General features: G+C 35.0%; 1 protein-coding gene across 5 annotated transcripts in view; it reads left to right on the top strand.

Moving 5' to 3' along the window:
- Positions 1 to 18308, top strand: part of LOC147846934 (uncharacterized) — a 138010-nt gene that overhangs the window by 66234 nt on the left and 53468 nt on the right. For 3 of the 5 annotated variants that reach the window (XR_015476718.1, XM_087237368.1, XM_087237373.1), the window contains one exon: positions 4882 to 5201. The gene's annotated coding sequence lies outside the window, so the exon portion shown is untranslated. Of the gene's footprint in view, positions 1327 to 4881; positions 5202 to 18308 lie in introns of those variants that run through there. The other 2 variants (XR_015476721.1, XM_087237372.1) reach the window with 2 other exon arrangements.

The raw sequence follows: 18308 nt of genomic DNA, 5'->3' as shown, positions 1-18308 counted from the left end.
ATTTTACTTCACTGAAAACAAGTAGGCTATCCTGATCCATAATAAACAATGAACCAACCTAAAAACAAATACTGTAATTTGTTAAAGACTCAGTATTTAGTACAGTACTTCGTATTCAGTACAGCTGTATTTGTTTGTCTTTTTCAAAAGTATAATTTAATTTATGTTCAAACTTTATTATTCGTCACCTTAAAATTACAAGGTTTTATCTGACATTTTTGTCAATTGTGCTATTCACATATTCTTATTACATCACAACTTATTTACACTATGTGATGTTTTTTTTATAAGTTGTTTACATTTTAAGACTTTTTATTTAAAATATAAAAAAAGGTGACAAAGTTGAGAATCTTTTATGCAAATAAAGAGCAACTTTCTTGAGCGACAGCCAATAGGACCTCCAGTTGAGCTCACATGATCCTTTCTCAGAGGCCAGTTGTATCTGAGCGACAGGCAGTTACAAAGTCGCTGCTAGTGCGAATGAGGCATTAGAGTACATTAGGGTCTCTGTCATGTTAATGTAATAAAGAAAACTGCTACACACATATTGTTTGCTATATGAAAAGCAAAAACTTTGAAACTCAATATCTCAAAATCATTTAATGCAGATAAAACCTTATAATTCCAAGGAGTTTTATTGAATCTAAATCAAATCAAAAATATTTCTTGTAGTCAAGAAAAAATACCTTTACACAAAGTAAAAATGTTGTTTAATATAAAATAATATATTTTAGCAATTAGATCAATGCCGGATTTTGCTTTCGATCAACCTAAAAATATGTAATTTGTTACAGCTGAATTGATCATTTTACCTGAAATTATATTTTTTGACTAAAAAATACTACTTTAATATTAGTAATGATGTAAATTTCCCTATAGGGGGTTTGTTTTGTGCTTAAAGGCAAACTGAATGAAACAGCTTAAAATCGGAATACATTTTTTACTTAATCTAATATAAAACATGACTTTAAATGATGGGGCATCGCAGTGGTGCAGTGGGTAGCACGATTGCCTCACAGCAAGAGAGTCCCTGGTTCGAGCCTCTGCTAGGTCTAACTAAAATTAGTCAAAGTGTATGTATTTGAATGAGTGTGTATGGATGTTTCCAATGATGGGTTGCAGCTGGAAGGGCATCCGCTGCATAAAAAAACATATGCTGGATAAGTTGGTGGTTCATTCCGCTGTGGTGACTCCAGATTAATAAAGAGACTAAGCCAAAACGAAAATGAATTAATAAACTGAATGATAGAAACAGTAGTTTAACTTATTTCAGCATGCTTTCATTTCTTCACTATTGTAAACATGAACATTATGTTCATAGAACACAAAAAAAAATGGAGGACTGAAGAAAAATATTAAGGGTTTTCAAATACAGTTTTTCATCTCAAACTGGAACCCACAAGGAGGTTCATTAAACATTCAAGAGAAAATTTTAAAATATTTAATTTTTGAAAAGTATGTTGGTTGATAGAGGTAATGTTTTACCTTGATTTATGTTTAAGTCTTAAGCACATTTTTTGTAACGTGCTTTTTAGAATAAAATGTATTGTAAAATAATAATAATTATTAAATCTAATCCACAAAAAAATTGTTTCTTGAAAATGAACTATAAAACTTTATTTTTGAATTATGAACTAATTTAATCAGTTTGCTTTGGCTCTGACAATATAACAAATCAAAAAGGTTTATTTTTGACATCGCCTCTGTAAAAAAAAATCGGGTTGCCTTATTTTTTAAAGCTGAATCAAATTAATCTTATGAGTTCACTAAATCTACAAATATACAATTAAGTTAGAACCTAACTGACTTAATTTAATTAGTTATTGTAACCTAAAATATATGGTGTCTGGACTAATTAATCATATAATTGTATACATGGTAGGTTTTCAAAACATTACTTTTTTTAAGAACATGGCAGTACTGTGATACTTTTAACACACTGGCCCTTAAGAGCCAAGGGAGGACCAATTTACAGACTCTAAGCAGTGCTTAACATGATAACTTAACTAATGTGTGTTCAGTGACCTTAAACTTATAAACATGTTGCTGTCACCAAAACATGATTGGACTGACTGATTCTTGACATTGTTTCCTGCCGAGAAAATTCTAGATATTGGCACCCTTTTGTCCCCCACAATTTGGTTTCATTTCAAACAGGAGCTCATCGCAGAGTTGTGGAGGTCTGACAGCTCAGCATTATTACTGACAAACCACCAGCAGAGCTCAGCAATGTGCAGGGAACACAAAATAGATATTTTTTTTTTTATTCTTGGCCGATTTTTTAATTATTGTTCTGTGAACATCCATTTGAGGGGGATGTTGAGGTTTTAGTATCATGATTATAGTGTCCGAAATTATCACTATTATCTACAGTGATTTTTGTTAAAATTACCTAAAAATGTTGAAAAACCTATGTCTCACATAGTTATTTCACCAAGTTTTGCATCACAATATTAACAAACACAACACAAATTGGCAGCTTTATGCAATTTTGTGACAAACAACATAAACATGGATCTCTACATTTTGGATTTATGTTTGTATTATTTCATATAGGTTATTTAAAAAATATACATAATTTATTTTACACACATTTATACTTTAAGAAATAGTTTATTGCTGCAGAAATGAACTTCAGTGTTACTTAATAATAATAGCTATAGAAATCCTTTTTTTTGTTTGAGATTTTACAAATACTTTATTACAATTGTTTTTTATATTACGCAATTACAACCTTATTACAATTATCGTCACTTTAGAATTATAAGGTTCTATCTGACATTTTTGTCAAAATTGAGTTATTGACATTATTATTAAATGACAATTTCTTTACATTATGGGATTTTTTTTATTATAAGTTTACATTTTAAGACTTTTTATTAAAAAACAAACAAAAAAAAAGTTACACACATACTGTTTGCTATTTGGAATACAAAAACTTTAAAACTATATATCTTAAAATCATCAAAAACGCAGATAGAACCTTATAATTTCAAGGTGACATTATGCAATAACATATCAAACTACAAAAAAAATCCACAAAATAATCCCATCCTAAAACAACAAATTGTTCAAAAAAATTTCAAAACAATTCCCAAAAAAAATCTAACAATTGACATTGTTCTCTCCTCGTTTTACATCTCACAAATGCCAACTAGTTCTGCTTAGCAATATTAGTGCAGTGCTACCTTATGTAAAACATATAAATAAGCTTTCAAGTACAGCGTAAACTGAATAGGGAACCCTGTTAAATAAGGCTATTTCAGAGATGATATAAGCTGTACAATACGGTATTTAAGGTTTTTTTGTTTTTGTCAGCTGGATTCAGAGCACAGCTAGCATTTTTTTTTGTTTGTTTGTTTGTTTTATCCATAAATGGCACAATAACATGATGTTTTGAAATATTCACACCTCACATGGTTGAAACACAACTGTCATGCCTGATTGCCTGGAACGCATTAATGTCGGAAATGGGACGTTTCACTGTTGAAATTCCCATCTCCTACTGTGTCTGGAATGCAGCTTAAATTGTGCGCTCAAAGTTACACATATGGGTCCTCCAAATAGCAATCACATTAGAAAAGAATTTAAAAAACTTGTAGAAGAAAATAAATATGCTACTGCATATTCATCTCATGTTTGTTTTTGTAAACACTGTATGAGTTGAATTTTGTATAGGTGGCCACAATAAGGACAAAAGTCAACAAAATAACAATGCCAGATTCAAGTTCATATGATTCATATGATCATATTATCGAGACTCATCAAACCTGACCACCTATTTCCAATCTTCTATTGTCTAATTTTGGTGAGCCTGTTTGAATTGTAGCCTCAGTTTTCTGTTCTTAGCTGACAGGAGCAGCACCTGGTGTGGTTTTCTGCAGCTGTAGCCCATCCGCCTCAAGGTTGGAGGCGTTGTGCGTTCAGAGATGCTCTTCTGCATACCTCGATTGTAACAAGTAATTATTTGAGTTACTGTTGTCTTTCTATCAGCTTGAACCAGTCTGACAATTCCCCTCTGGCATCAGCAAAGCATTTGTGCCCAGCCGTTCACTGGATATTTTCTTTTTTTCACACTATTATCTGTATACCTTTAGGATGGTTGTGTGTGAAAATACCAGTACATTTTAGCAGTTTCTGAAATACTCAGACCAGCCCGTCTAGCATCAACAACCACTTAAATCCCATTTCTTCACCATTCTGATGCTTGGTTTGCACTGCAGCAGATCATATTGACCATGTCTACATGCCTAAATGCATTGAGTAGCTGCCATGTGATTGGCTGATTAGAAATAAGTGTTAACAAGCAGTTGGACAGGTGTTCCTAATACAGTGGCCCACGAGTGTAACTCATTAAGTACCAATGTTTCAGCTAAAAATCATAAAAAAATAATAATTCACCTAAAAACTAAATTTGCTCATCATTTACTCACCCTGAAGTGGTTCCAAAAGTTTTCAGAAGAAAAGAGTGACACACAAAAAAGAAAAGTTTGACATTAAAAACATTAAAACATTAAAACATTAAAAACAAAAACTATGAAAGAAAATAGTTTGAAGTTTTCGACATTTCTCTAAATATCTTTTGTTTTCAACAGAAGAAAGAAACTCACATTGGTTTGTGATGGACATGAAGGGTGAGTAAATGATGTCAGAATATTCAGCTTTAGCGATCTTATTGCGGTAAAGTTAATATACACTGCGTATCTGGGATGGTATGAGGGGTTTTGATGGAGGTATTTTCGATTTTAAGTGAGCTGTCTCCTTAAAACTATTTTATTTTTTTTCACTATCCACTCAAAACAAGGTCAAGCCGCATTTTCCAATGATCCTAGATGCTAGCAAAAGTTTTGGTGAACTTTACATCTATCTCCTCTCCTGCAGGCACTTCCACAGCTGAACTTTTAGACTACACGCTGAGACACAGCCAGCTCCCGTGTGGTGCTTTCCAAGCTTTCCAGACTCCGACTTCTTGGACGTGAACATGCTTTCTGACGGCTAGCCTGATGAAACGCAGAGACCGCCCGGTTTGCTCAGGGCATTAAAGATAGAGAGCGTGTGGACATGGTCAGCCAACTCAACCCAACACTCTCTCTCCGTATCTGCAGAGCAAGCCTGACAGTCTCCCCCAGTAATGAAGAGGGTCCGGACTTCGGGGTCAATAATTCATACTGAGTGCAACTCAATCGGGATGGGGGAAAGAGGTAAGAGAGGGTCCTCGGTTCCTAACACACAGTCATCTTTGTTACAGAGCTTGACCACTGCAGAGCTGAGTTCCATGCAGCTCCATATGTCTTACTGCTTTATTAAAGGGCATACATGTAGCAGCTTCCACTCAGCACAGGCCAGCCCTGCTTGTTCATTCTGGGATGCTCCTCTGATCATCTTGAGATGTTCCTCTCATTGATCCCCGTCATGGTTATTAATAGCCGTTGCCAGTGCCAGTTCCTCACTAAGATGGTAGTCACATCAAACCACAGCTTGTTCTGCTCTGAATTCTCAAGGGTCGGCCCATGTTCTTTTTAGTGGTTATGATACTCCAGCTTCTGAGGGAGTTGATGTAAATTATGGAGTTGTATAGGAGTAGTAAGATATTGCAGTCGTCAGAAATGATTGTTAGAAAGTGGTGTAGGAGTGGTACAGTATATAAAATTTAATATATGTCATAGAACATTCCAGTTGGAATGACTGACTGCTCTCTGCACCGACAAATCCTTCTGCGTGTTCAGACTTTCGTAGTTAGAAAAGTAACTCCTTCACATCAAACGGTGCTCTTTAAAGAAGTCAATCACGTCATATTTTGACACGGCCAATATATCAGATTGGTATAAAAGTCCATTTTGAGAGTGAATTATGGAGATGAACAGACAAAGAAATTGTAGTTTGGGGTGTTAAAATGCCAGCATTGAAGATTCTATTTAGGTGCAAGACAGATTGCACTATCATATTATAAAACGATGCCACTTATCTTGTAAATATAAAGTGTACTTTTTTTTTTTTTACAGCTCACAAATACAATTTCTACATTGTGGCAATATCTTGCAGCTTTATATCTCACAAATGTATCATTATTCTTATGAACACAATTATTATAAAATTTTGTTAGTCAATATTATCGTGATTTTTGTTAAAATTACTGTTTACTATTTATATCACCAAGTTTTGCATCTCAAAATGAACAAACACAACACAAATTTGCAGTTTTGTGACAAACAACATAAACACAGATCCCTTCATTTTGGATTTGTGCTTATGTTTGTATTATTTCATGTAGATTATTAAAAATAAATAAATAAATAATTAAAATAATTTAATGCAGCTGAAATTAAATTCAGTGATACTTAATGATATAACAAAATACTGGGGCAGATGTTACTTGGCATGATGGGTTTCCGGTATCCGTGACATATTTAGCTTTATAGGTGGTTTTTGCGAGAGTAATGTTGTGTTACAAAATAATCAGATTTTAGAGTTTTCCTGTTTTCTATGTGAAAATAACATCTAGAACGCCACTAGAAGTCGGACATTTAACCTGTGAACTCGACTTCAGTGAGATGCATCATTTGACATCTAGACATTCTTACAAACACAATTATAAAATTGTATCGTAATTATAGCTAGCCACAATGTTTTACAGTTGAGAATTATTAGCCCCCCTGTTTGTTTTTTACCCAATTTCTGTTAAACGAAAGAAAAGAAGAGAGAAGATTTTTTTCCAACACATTACTAAACATAATAGTTTTAATAAATAATTTCTAATAACTGATTTCTTTTATCTATGACAGTAAATAATATTTGACTAGATATTTTTCAAGACACTTCTATACAGCCAAAAGTGACATTTAAATGCTTAACTAGGTCAATTAGCTTAACTAGGCAGGTTAGGGTATTACGCAAGTTATTGTATAGCGATGATTTGTTCTGTAGACTATCATCATGGTAAAGAAAAAATGTAATTAGTTATTAGAAATTAGCTATTAAAACTATTGTTTTAGCTATTAAAACTATCTTTGTTAAACAGCACTTGGTAAATATTTGAAAAATAAACATGGGGGGCTAATAATTCTGTCTCTACAGTATACTGTAAATAGAACAACACAAGCTCATGACGTTTGTGACTTTATTTCTGTCATGAGCACTCTCTGGATTTATTATGGTAATGAATTTGTATATGGCAATGTTGATGTATTTGGTCTTGGCGGTATAGATCTGCGACACTGCTGCTGCTTTGATTATTATGGCAGAGCAAGTACCGAGACCTCCTACTGCCAGTATATACACAGACATTATAACACGCTGCTGCTGTAAACATATACATGCAACCCCGGTAGCAAATCTTAACACAGGTGGAGCTGGGGTGAAGGAGGGTCTTTGAAAATGTGTGGCAGCTTAAACAGCGTGGAATGATATGGAGCTTTTAAACTGATGAGAATTAAACTCATTGGCTGCCTAGATGACAGCAACCAATCTCTTGCGCCATGTAGTTAATGATGCAGGAGCAGATTAGGTGACCTGTCAGTCTGCGCATGCATAGAATTTTACCTTTATTATTTTGTTATTTTAATTTTTAATACTTGCACAGCATTATTACATATAAGTTTATATGCGAGTGTGGGATTATGTATTACAATTTCATATTTTTTTTTTATTTCTACTTTCAAAATAACTTAAAATCACTGATATTTTTGTGCATTTCTTTGTCAATTTCTATCCAGATTATTGTAACTCTTTACTTTTAAGTCTTCTCTCAAAACTCTTACAGAAATTGCAGTTGATACAGAACTCTGCAGCACAAATTATTTCTAGAACCCCCCTTGTAGAGTACATCTCCCCAGTTCTTTAAAATCTAAACTGGCTCCCAGTCATAAATCATACCAACACCAAAATATTCCTTCCCGCTTACAAAGTGCTCAATATTCTCGCTCCTTTCTATCTGTCTGATCTTCTTCAAATTTATACCCCGGCCCGCGTGCACTCTGAGATCCTCTTCTTCTACTTCTCTGATTCAACTACATATTAATTTGAGCAGTATGGGGCAACGGGTCTTTAGTTTATTTGTGGAACGCTCTCCTCCAGGACATCTGCAGCAGTTTTTGCAATTTTAACTTTCGTCTCAGACCAATTTTTTTAAACTTGTGTACTCTTGATTGCATATACGTGAGTCAGTGTTTAGGAATGATATCATTGCTTTATTGTCTTGTGTTTGGATACTTGGTTAAATAGTTTTAAGGGTCACTTGTATGGTGACTTTGAGTATCATGAAAGGTAGCTATTAATTAATGAATTACTCACTGACTTTCCTTCGGCAGTTCTTAAAATTGTGATTTTGTTTCACAATTGTGCTCTGGTGTTCCCCACATGTCCAAAGACATGTGCTATAAGTGAATTGGGTTAACTAAAATTGTTTGTAGTGTATGAGTGTGAACAGGGGCAGATTTAGTGATTTGGGGGCACTAAAGAAGTTCCAGCCATGGGGCCCAACAGTCCTAAAACGAAACCATGTGTAGATTTATACATTTTTCAGTTCATTTATTTATTTCATTATTTATTTCACTGAATCTCCTTTTCGTGGTTTATCTTAATGAAATCTCTACATTTTTAGTAATTTGTTTTCTTAAAAGGAATTTACGTACAACTAAAAAGAATGAAAAAATCGAAAATAATAAATTGTTTTTAAAACTGATTCTTTATCTGACTTGACTGCTGGACTGCTCCATGATTGGGAGTGTAATATAATTTTGTGTAGATGTTATAATTATGTTAAAATTTAATTTGTTAGACCCTCACCATAGAAAATATGATAAAAAATTATGTTATGTGTATAATTTGTACTGCAAGGTATTTATTGGGGGCCCCCATATTTCCTTGGGCCCTAAGCGGCTGCTTACTTTGCTTATTGGTTAAGTCTGCCCCTGAGTGTGAATTAGAGTGTATGGGTGTTTCTTAGTGATGGGTTGCAGCTGGAAGGGCATCCGCTGCATGGAACATGTGCTGGATAAGTTGGTGATTCATTCCACTGCAGCGACCCCTAACTAATAAAGGGACTAAGCCGAAAATAAAACAAATGAATGAATAAATGAAAGAAAGAATTTCAGTTTTACAATTGCAACTTTATATCTTACAAAAAAGTGATTATTTCTCAACATTATGACTTATTGACCTTATTCTAAAACGCGGAAGTGCGCCTGTTTTCGCGATTTTCTTGGTACTTCCGATTCACGTCGCCTATGGGAGAAATGACTAGGAATAATAAACGGCTGAAAATGGTCAAACTACTTGCTCTACAAACAAATGTTTGCATGACTATACAGACCAAGTAGAATAATATAATACGAAAATATCAAATTGCAAAATCAAGCAGCGTAACGAGCAGTTTTTAACGTCAAAAAATGAATGGAAGTGAATGAGACCGGAAGTCTCGAGCCAAAAAGATTCAAATGGCAGCGCCCGCTCGTCGGCGAAGAATAAGGTGAATATCTCATAAGTCTCACACTTACATTTGCTAAATTTTATTAGACTATCTCAACAATATTTTGATCTTAAAGTTTTCAACAACTAATTTTATGTCTTTATGTTTAACTTTAGCTGTCACAGATTTTCTACTTAATTCTTTAGTTTTTATATTGTTTCTCACGACGTGACTTCAAATCTCACAGTTTTGACTTTGTTAGTGTAAATTTATTTTCTCTACATTATATTAGAAATCTTGCTCCCTTAAACATTGTTTGACTTTCTCAAAGTTGATTTTATTTCCAATAACTGATTTTATGTCTTTTTATTTAACTTAGCTCTCACAAACGAGAACATTTCCTTAAATTTCTACTTAATTCCTCAGTTGTTATTTTATTTCTCACAATGTGATTTCAAATCTTTGACTTTCTCAGTAAATATATTTTCCCTACACTGTAAAAAAATCTTGCTCCCTTAAAGTTTGTTTGTAAAATCAAATTAACTTTCTTGTATTTCAACTTACATCAATCAAATATTACGTTAAACTTTGTACAACTTACTTTTGTTGTTGATACCCATTTAACCTATTAAATAAGTTAAAGCAACAAAACAATATTTGTTGTCTTGACTTTTTGTCATTACATTTTTAACAGTGTAATTGTCTGATAATTATAATGATAACTTAATATCTGATAAAAAAGTCTTAATTATTAAAATTACAACTCTATTAATGTGACTTCAATGTGAAATTAACATATCTGACAAATGCTACATTCTCACTAAATGTATATCTCATACTTGTAAATATATTTTAAGAATTTTTTTCTTTAAAAACACACCGTAAAAAAAAGTGTTATTTTACTTTTTTTTTTTTTTTCTTCTTTCTTGCAGCTGTGGTGTCGGAAATAAAACATAAAATAATGACCATTAAATTACAGAAATTTACCATAAAATAACGGCTGTTAAATTAAAGAAATTTCTGTAATTTAACGGCCATTATTTTACAGAAAATTTATTTCTGTAGTTTAACAGCCGTTTTTTACAGCGTTTTTACAGCGAAAAAAAGTAAAATAACAGATGTTTTTTTTTTTTTTACAGTGCAAATAATTGCATCTTTATATCTAACAATTGACAGTTAATCACAATTTCAACTTAATTTCATGCAGTTTCTCACAATGTGTCTTTTTTATTTTATTATATACAGTTGAATTAAGAATAATTAGCCCCCCACATCCCTATCATTAAGCTATTTTTGATAGCAGAACAAACCATCATTATACAATAACTTGCCTAATTACCCTATCCTGCCTAGTTAACCTAATTAACCTAGTTAAACCTTTAAATGTCACTTTAAGCTGTATAGAAGTATTGAAAAATATCTAGTCAGATATTATTTACTGTCATAATGGCAAAGATAAAATAAATAAGTTATTAGTAATTAAAACTAATTACTAAAACTAAAACTATTACGTTTTGAAATGTGTTGAAAAAAACCTACTCTATATTAAACAGGAATTGAGGGAAAAATAAACAGGGAGGCTAATAATTCAGATGGGCTAATAATCCTGGCTTCAACTGTATGTATATTTTTCTCAGGCTGCTTAAGTCTTCAATATACTGTTCCTCAATTAAATAAATATTTCAATCTGGTATACATTATGAAAGAGATCTTTCAAAAGTCGCTCAAAATGTGGGCCACACACTTGACTTTCCCACCATCCTAAATTATTAACAATTTCCGTACATCACAAGCGCCACCATTAACTAGTCATAGGCACCTGCAGTGCTGGGCGAACCTCTCCGTAGCTCCTAATGTCCATCATAATCAAAAGGCTATGTAAAAATACGACTCATGAACGACAATCCTGTTATTAGCTGTCATCGCGGAAGGGAATCTATGTTCAAATAAGAGCTTTCTAATAAGCGCGCAGGTGACTGATATCCCTCGCTCTCAAGGGAAGAGGGGGGGAAGGCAGCAGGGAGGCGGAAGGGTGAAAAATCGACACGGCGCCGGAATGCAGATATTGCTCTACCCCAGCGTCGGCCCCCATTCGTCACTGTCTCGCAGCCCGGCCCTCATTAAGTAGCCGCAGCGTAAGCCATGACTTAATTTCCTTAAGAGGACCAGACACCTGATTCAATTGTACACCCATTATGGGAGGGCAGGGCGTCGAATTGGGCCAACAGCCACGGCTGCGAGGAGTTGTGATAAATGAGCACGTGCCGTCTGTAACGCAAGTAGCAATTCGCTATATTAAATGTTGTGGACATAATTTCCAGACGAGTGATTCATGCCGAGTGCCATTCGTGAGGCCGACCCCCCAAGAGGCTTCGGTGAAGTTTAGCGAGGTTAGTTCCAGTCACCCCGCTGTTCCCCCTCATCTCTGCTCTCCTTCTGCACATTTCGGTCTCAGTGGGGATGGATGAGAGATGTCTGTGGAAAAGTGGGGTGATCCATTCAGTCAGAGGCAGCGTGGAGAGATCACTGACTATCCCGTGTTAGATGACTCACTCTGACCTTGTCTCTATGGTTTGGGCCTGCTCATTTTAGGAAGGGTTTGAGAATGTGGTTTGTAGTTAATTGGGAAGTAAATTATAATTGGTGGTTCATTCCACTGTGGTGACCCCTTATAAATCAGTGACTAAGCCAAAGGAGAGCAAGTGAGTGAGTGAATTGCTCTATTACTAATATTCATTTAACTGCATATGTAATCATCTGAGCCCATCCTGATCCCATTGAGTTTTATTGCACATCTGAAGAAAAGTGCATGCTGTCTTAGCTATATTACACAAAAATATAGTTTTTTATTACACTTAAATAGGTCCTACTATGCTTTCACTTTTTGGTATTTAGTTTTTATGTTTGGAAAACTAATTTAAAACATTTTAGTGTCCATTTCAAATAATTTATTATTATTATTATTATTATTATTATTATTATTATTATTATTGTTATTATTATTATTATTATTATTATTATTATTATTATTATTATTATTATTATTATTATTATTATTATTAATTAATGGTCACAAACACCAAAATGCATTTTCTGAGATGTTGACAGTCACGTGTCCCACATTCCTAAAAACACTATTTTTGTGCACATATATTTAGCTAAAAAGTAAAAATTTGTTGTTTTTGCAATGTTTAAAGCAAATTTGTTCTTCCGGTTTAAAAATACATTTTGAAGCTGCGTCACAGTGATGAGATCTTTAAATTCCAGCGTGGAGATTGGCTGTCTCCGGCCGGTACAAAGTGACGTTATTGAGTTTTTGGCATCTCTTCATTAATTCATGAGAAAGACTTGTTTCGAACCGATCAGTGTGCTCTATTGTGAACGAGATGCATCTTTAGTAATGTGCATGATGTAGCTTCGAATACTCCTTTTACCTGTTATAGTGTTCAGAAAGACGCCACGTTGGGTTGCCAACTGTAATTAAAACAAGTAGTAGAAGAATTTTTCTGAGACATAGGTCGTCAGTGTTGTGTTTATAAATGTGCTACAATGAAGGTTTAGTTTCTATTTCCATGTGATGAAAGCACAGCTCGCGTGTGGAGCCACATGTGTGGATTACTGTGGTATGCTAACAAGTGACAAAAATATGTTTGTAAGAAAATTTTTTACTTGTGAGTTTTTCGAATTTGGAAATGGTGAAATCTGGATTTGCCACTAGTCTTCTTTTAAAAAAAACGCGATTCCTGTTAATGTTGATTGTCCTGTCTCTACGGGTTTAGTGAGTGTGCAATCAATGTTCTTTGTTTATGTTTATTCAGCAAAGTTAGTATTGTCAGCAGTACTTTTTCCGTATTTTAAAGACATACCTTAGTCAAAATGATTTAGTTACTAAGTTTAGTAACATCTCCAGTAACATAATATCGTAGTTATATCACTACAATATTATGGACTGAAAATCCATAATCCACTTCCAGCTCTCAGATCAGTTGAAAATGCTGCTCTCTGAATTACTGTCTATCAACCCGTTTACCTCACATTTCTTAAATAGTCTACTATAAATTAAAACCATTAATGTATCCTATATATATTTTAATTTTCTCGAATTAAGGAGATATAATGTAGATTCTGATTTTAAATCATAGGTCAGCTATAGCTTTCATCATGTGCCATGGCTACGTTCAAAATAGCATAAATGATTTCAAATGCACTACAAAGGGATCGCAATTGACAATTTGAAGATCGCTAAATCTGAACTCTAAAAAAAAAGTGAATAGTTGGAACGTTCGAAAAGAATAGGGCATGGGGGGATAGCTGGGAATACAGCCAGGAACTATGCTTGCAACTGCAGCTCTAGAGTTGTAGCTGCAACCATGCAAGTTTGCAACACAGTTTGCGAATGTTCAGTGAAACAACCAGTAATGGGAATAATAACGCTATAAATAAAGGGTGTTACTAACAGCAATACTTTTCTCAGTAATGAGTAATCACATGAATTACTGTTTCCCTCAATACAACGCCATTACCGTTACTGAGAATAAAATGCAACTACTGTAATAGAGATCACTGAAGTGGTTTTCACGCGAGCAGCATCTCTCTTAAGTATGATTTATTCTTCTGCCTCAATTGCACGCGTATGCTATGGCACAGCTTACATGTGGTCCCATAGCCCTGGCTGTGGCTATCGGCGACGCTGATGCGCACCTCTAAAAAAATGTAACTACACGTCACAACGACGCGTATCGCAAGATTTGCAATTGATCGGCTTGGTGTCACTGACAAGTGTGGGCGGTGCTGAGAGCTGCGAGCCCGATGCAGTGGGTGTTTACAGGTGTCGAGTGCTGTTAAGAAGCTCCAGATGGAAAGTTTTGTTTTGTGTTTACATTATGTTTAAAATTGTTGCACGTCCGCCAGTTTCCACCTCTAAATGAGCCTCTTGTACATTAAGGTAGCATTCAGAAAAATACAAAACACCAACACAGACACTCGACACAGAGAAACATAAAAATCTGCCAGCTAGCGTTTCGGAAATGCAGAGCAACACACTCAGCATGCAGAAGTATAAATGCACAGCTATGCGCATTGCATGCGCCGTGGGTCATGCCGATTACTTGACAGTAGTATAAACAAGGCTTTAGCCATAGGACCTCTCTTTCTCTGGGGTGCATGTCTGTGTGTGTTCGGGGCTGGGGTGGGACACATAACCAACCAGTGATGATGATTGATGTGTCTGTGAACGTGATGTAACTGAGAATGGGAATATTGACTTAAGCAGGTCGCACACCAGAAGCAGCGCCATGCAGCGCCATGCATTTTGGAATTCTAAACATAGGTTTCTATCAGGATATACAAACCGGCGCCGCAAGTCGGCGGCTGTCGGCGGCGCCCGGCCACGGCTCAGGACGCAGTTCATTTTTCAGCCACGCCACAGAGCGCCATCTGATTAGTTTCTGTGTTAAATAACATTCCAATGTGCGCGTCTGATGTGTGATACTTTAAACTATCACGTGCGCGCCGTGTCGCGGCGCCACGCGGCGCTTCTGGTGTGCGACCAGCTTTAGAGCACATTTTCATCGTTTTGTAAAATTACAGGCAGAGTAGGGCGGGTGTTCACATAAGCACATGCACAGTCAGTCGCACACACCAGTGACCAGGAGTCAGAAACATAGATTTGCCAACAAGTTCAAAGGTAGAATTTGCAAACTGAAAATATAAGCACTACTTTTCCCTTATTGAGGTAAAAGTTAAGAATGTTTATGTATCATGCAACTATGCCCAGGAAAAAAGAGTCTCTCTGCATTGGTGACAAGTAATTCTAATCTAATAAAGCACCTCATGACGTCACGTTGCAACAAAAATGTGTGGGTAAATTACTTACTAAAGACTAGCTAAGTATCAATTAATAGTTTATATATGTTACTGGGACGTTTTTTTTTTAAGTTGCAGTTATTCTTAATTTATTAAATGTTAGTAAATGAGGAATAGTTGCAACTTTACAATAAAGGCCCAATAACTTAAGCTACTAACTAACACTAAACTAATATATTAACTCACACTTTACAGATCAGTTGTTCATAGTTTGTTAACCATCTACTAATACCAGTAAAACTTTTGTTAAAGATGAAAGTTTATTAATGATCTATTAACTAGTTATAATGGAAAGTTATTCTAAAGTGTTAAAAAAAGTCTAGAATTTGTCCCATACATAAGCTAATTTCTCTTATTTTGACTGTCATCATACATTGTGAAGGCATCAAAAAAAAAAACTTTCAATAAATGCAAATAATTATAGTCCAACATCTGGTTGTGCAAAAAAACATAGAAACTTGGACCTTATTCTTGAAAGAAAACAAAATAACTATAAAAAGGTTAAAATCACCAAAAGCGGCCCTTTTGGCTAACTCAGCTACTAACTCAGTTACTATTTATGAGAAGTAATTAGTAACTATAACTAATTACTCTTTTAAAGAAACATGCCCAATACTGGGAACATCAGATTCGGGAAACACAAAATCAATGAACTATGTTTGTAATGACTGAACTTGCGATCTTAGTTGGCTAGCATTTTTGGAAATGCACAATTGGTTGCTATGGAAACAAATAATCTCCTAATAAACTAGGTCAACTAAAACACAGGAATGAGTGACAAAATAGGTGTTTATTCACCATGTAGTTATGTAGAGTACTACTAAAACAATAATTGTGGACTACAGGATGTAGAATGTACTTGCCAGTAATTGGCCATGTTTTGTAATATTTTAGTTGTTAATGTGAAATTGTGTGTATGAAATGGATCTTTTTGATGCAGCGTTGTTGTGTATACATGCCTTCAGACTAATATTACAATAAATTTTACATTTTATTTTGTTTTCATGAAGTAAATTTAAAAAGAAAACAAACAAGCATCACGCCCCAATTCATTTAAGCCTGTATTTTTCAACAAAAACTAAAATTGGAACTTTAAATTTGAGCAGAACTAAAACCATGAGGAAAAAATCCAAACATCAACCTGACAGAAAATGTTGTTAATGAAGCCGAAAAGAAAAAAAAGAAAAAACAGTCAAAACAGAACACTTGTCTGTGTTGTGCGACTGATCTGCATGTAATTGTTCTATCATGGCTTTCATCTGTACGGCTGGAGCCTGTTTGATACCAGATGTTGATGAAAAACAATACACAAAAGGGGTTATTTATCCATTTATTTATATATTTATCTATTTTACCAGGAGCATCATAGCAATTACCCAAACTTATCCTTTGTGAAGTTTGGTTTTCATCTCCCCATAGTCTAATTTGATCAAAAAATAGACCGCCAACAAAGTGAGCACCAGGCCTTGGCAGCCTGAAAGGTGCTGGTTGGATTTTCAGAGTAAAATACAACAGACCTCATCAATTGGCCCCGAACGCATGTACACAAACAATCTATGTATATTTCAGTCATTCTGATTCACACTTTGTCTCTTTTGTTCTCGTGATTTCACATCTCCGTCATAGCAGTTCTATGCAACACTGTGGCGAACATTATTTTTAGCATCAATTGTTTGCGCCAGCCACCCACCCACCACCAGACAGATTCACACACAAACCGATCCATAGACCAATCCCCGGTGTCCTGACCCTCTGCAGAGGGATCAAACAGAGGAGGACACACACATACACACACTGGCTTTTTGAAGAACTCCATGAGACCCCCCTATGGGTGGGCTACTGGCACTCTCTCAAACAGTCTGACTACAGTAAGGGCGGAGTGTGTCTCATCTGCTTTAGCACAGAGCCGTCAATCATCCCGACAATCACCAATGGGTTTAATCTTCTACCTCAAAAACAAAACCATCTCGCCGTATGTGTGGCAGTGACAGTTTGCGACACTTTTGGGATTGCGCAGTGTTGCAGAATATGGGTCAGTTCTGTTGTTGTGTTTCACACATATGGAAGCCCAAAAGGTTTATTTTTCTCAGTTGCTACTTTTTATCTCGCAATTCCAATTGGGACTTTGTGTTGCAAAAGCAATGTTATATCTAGCAATTGTCAATTTATTTCTTATTTCAACAGTATCTCTTTGACTTTGTATTGTGCAAAATATTTATTTTACTTAATATTTCTTATCACAAGTTCTTTTTTAGTGACTTAAATGCAACTTTTTTTCCTAGCCGGTATAAATATGTATCTTGCAATCAAGGTCACTATATCTCACAGTTACATATATTTATATATAGGCCTACTTCAAAGTTTTGTTGTATTTTTTACTCAATACTTTGCAATGTGACTTCAAGAATATAATACATATTACAATTGTGACCACTACCATTTTTCCAATGGGGTATATTAGGCTTGGGCGGTATCCAAATTTTTATACGTCAAACCTCCTCCCTATTTCACCTCGATATATGGTATTACTGTGTATAACAAAAAATAAGGATGTAAGGGTCAGACAGCATCCCCAAACTGTTGGCTTGTGCCTAAACCATTCAGAAACTGATTACTGTATATGCGACCTTAGATTTGCGGTCACCTGTTTGAAACACAATTTGCAAATTGTCTTGTTCGTATTTACTACGTGTCTGTTCTCGTTCGGTCGAAACCTGAAATACTGCCAAACATCATTGGCTGAAAAACACTAGCTGTGTATGTTGCCCATTGCACAAGTATGTCTGTCTCTTGCAGTTACAAATTTATACCACATGGCAAATTATTATCTCTATTTTTTCAACCCAGGCTCATTATTATAATGTACCCCCATATACATTTCTTGAGATAACAAAATACATCTCAGGAAGTATGTTTTTTTGCAGTTACTGTTTTCGTGAATCTTTTTCAGATCTCAAAATTATTTTGCAGGTACCATTCGCATCTGCTCTTCTTGTGTAAATCCACCAGAGGCCGCTGTCGACGGACTGACTGAACG

Source organism: Danio rerio, chromosome 1, assembly GCF_052040795.2.
Source record: "Danio rerio strain M-AB ecotype USA chromosome 1, GRCz13ab, whole genome shotgun sequence".
In the NCBI taxonomy this organism is placed as follows: domain Eukaryota; kingdom Metazoa; phylum Chordata; class Actinopteri; order Cypriniformes; family Danionidae; genus Danio; species Danio rerio.
This window is presented reverse-complemented; position numbering and strand designations above follow the sequence as displayed.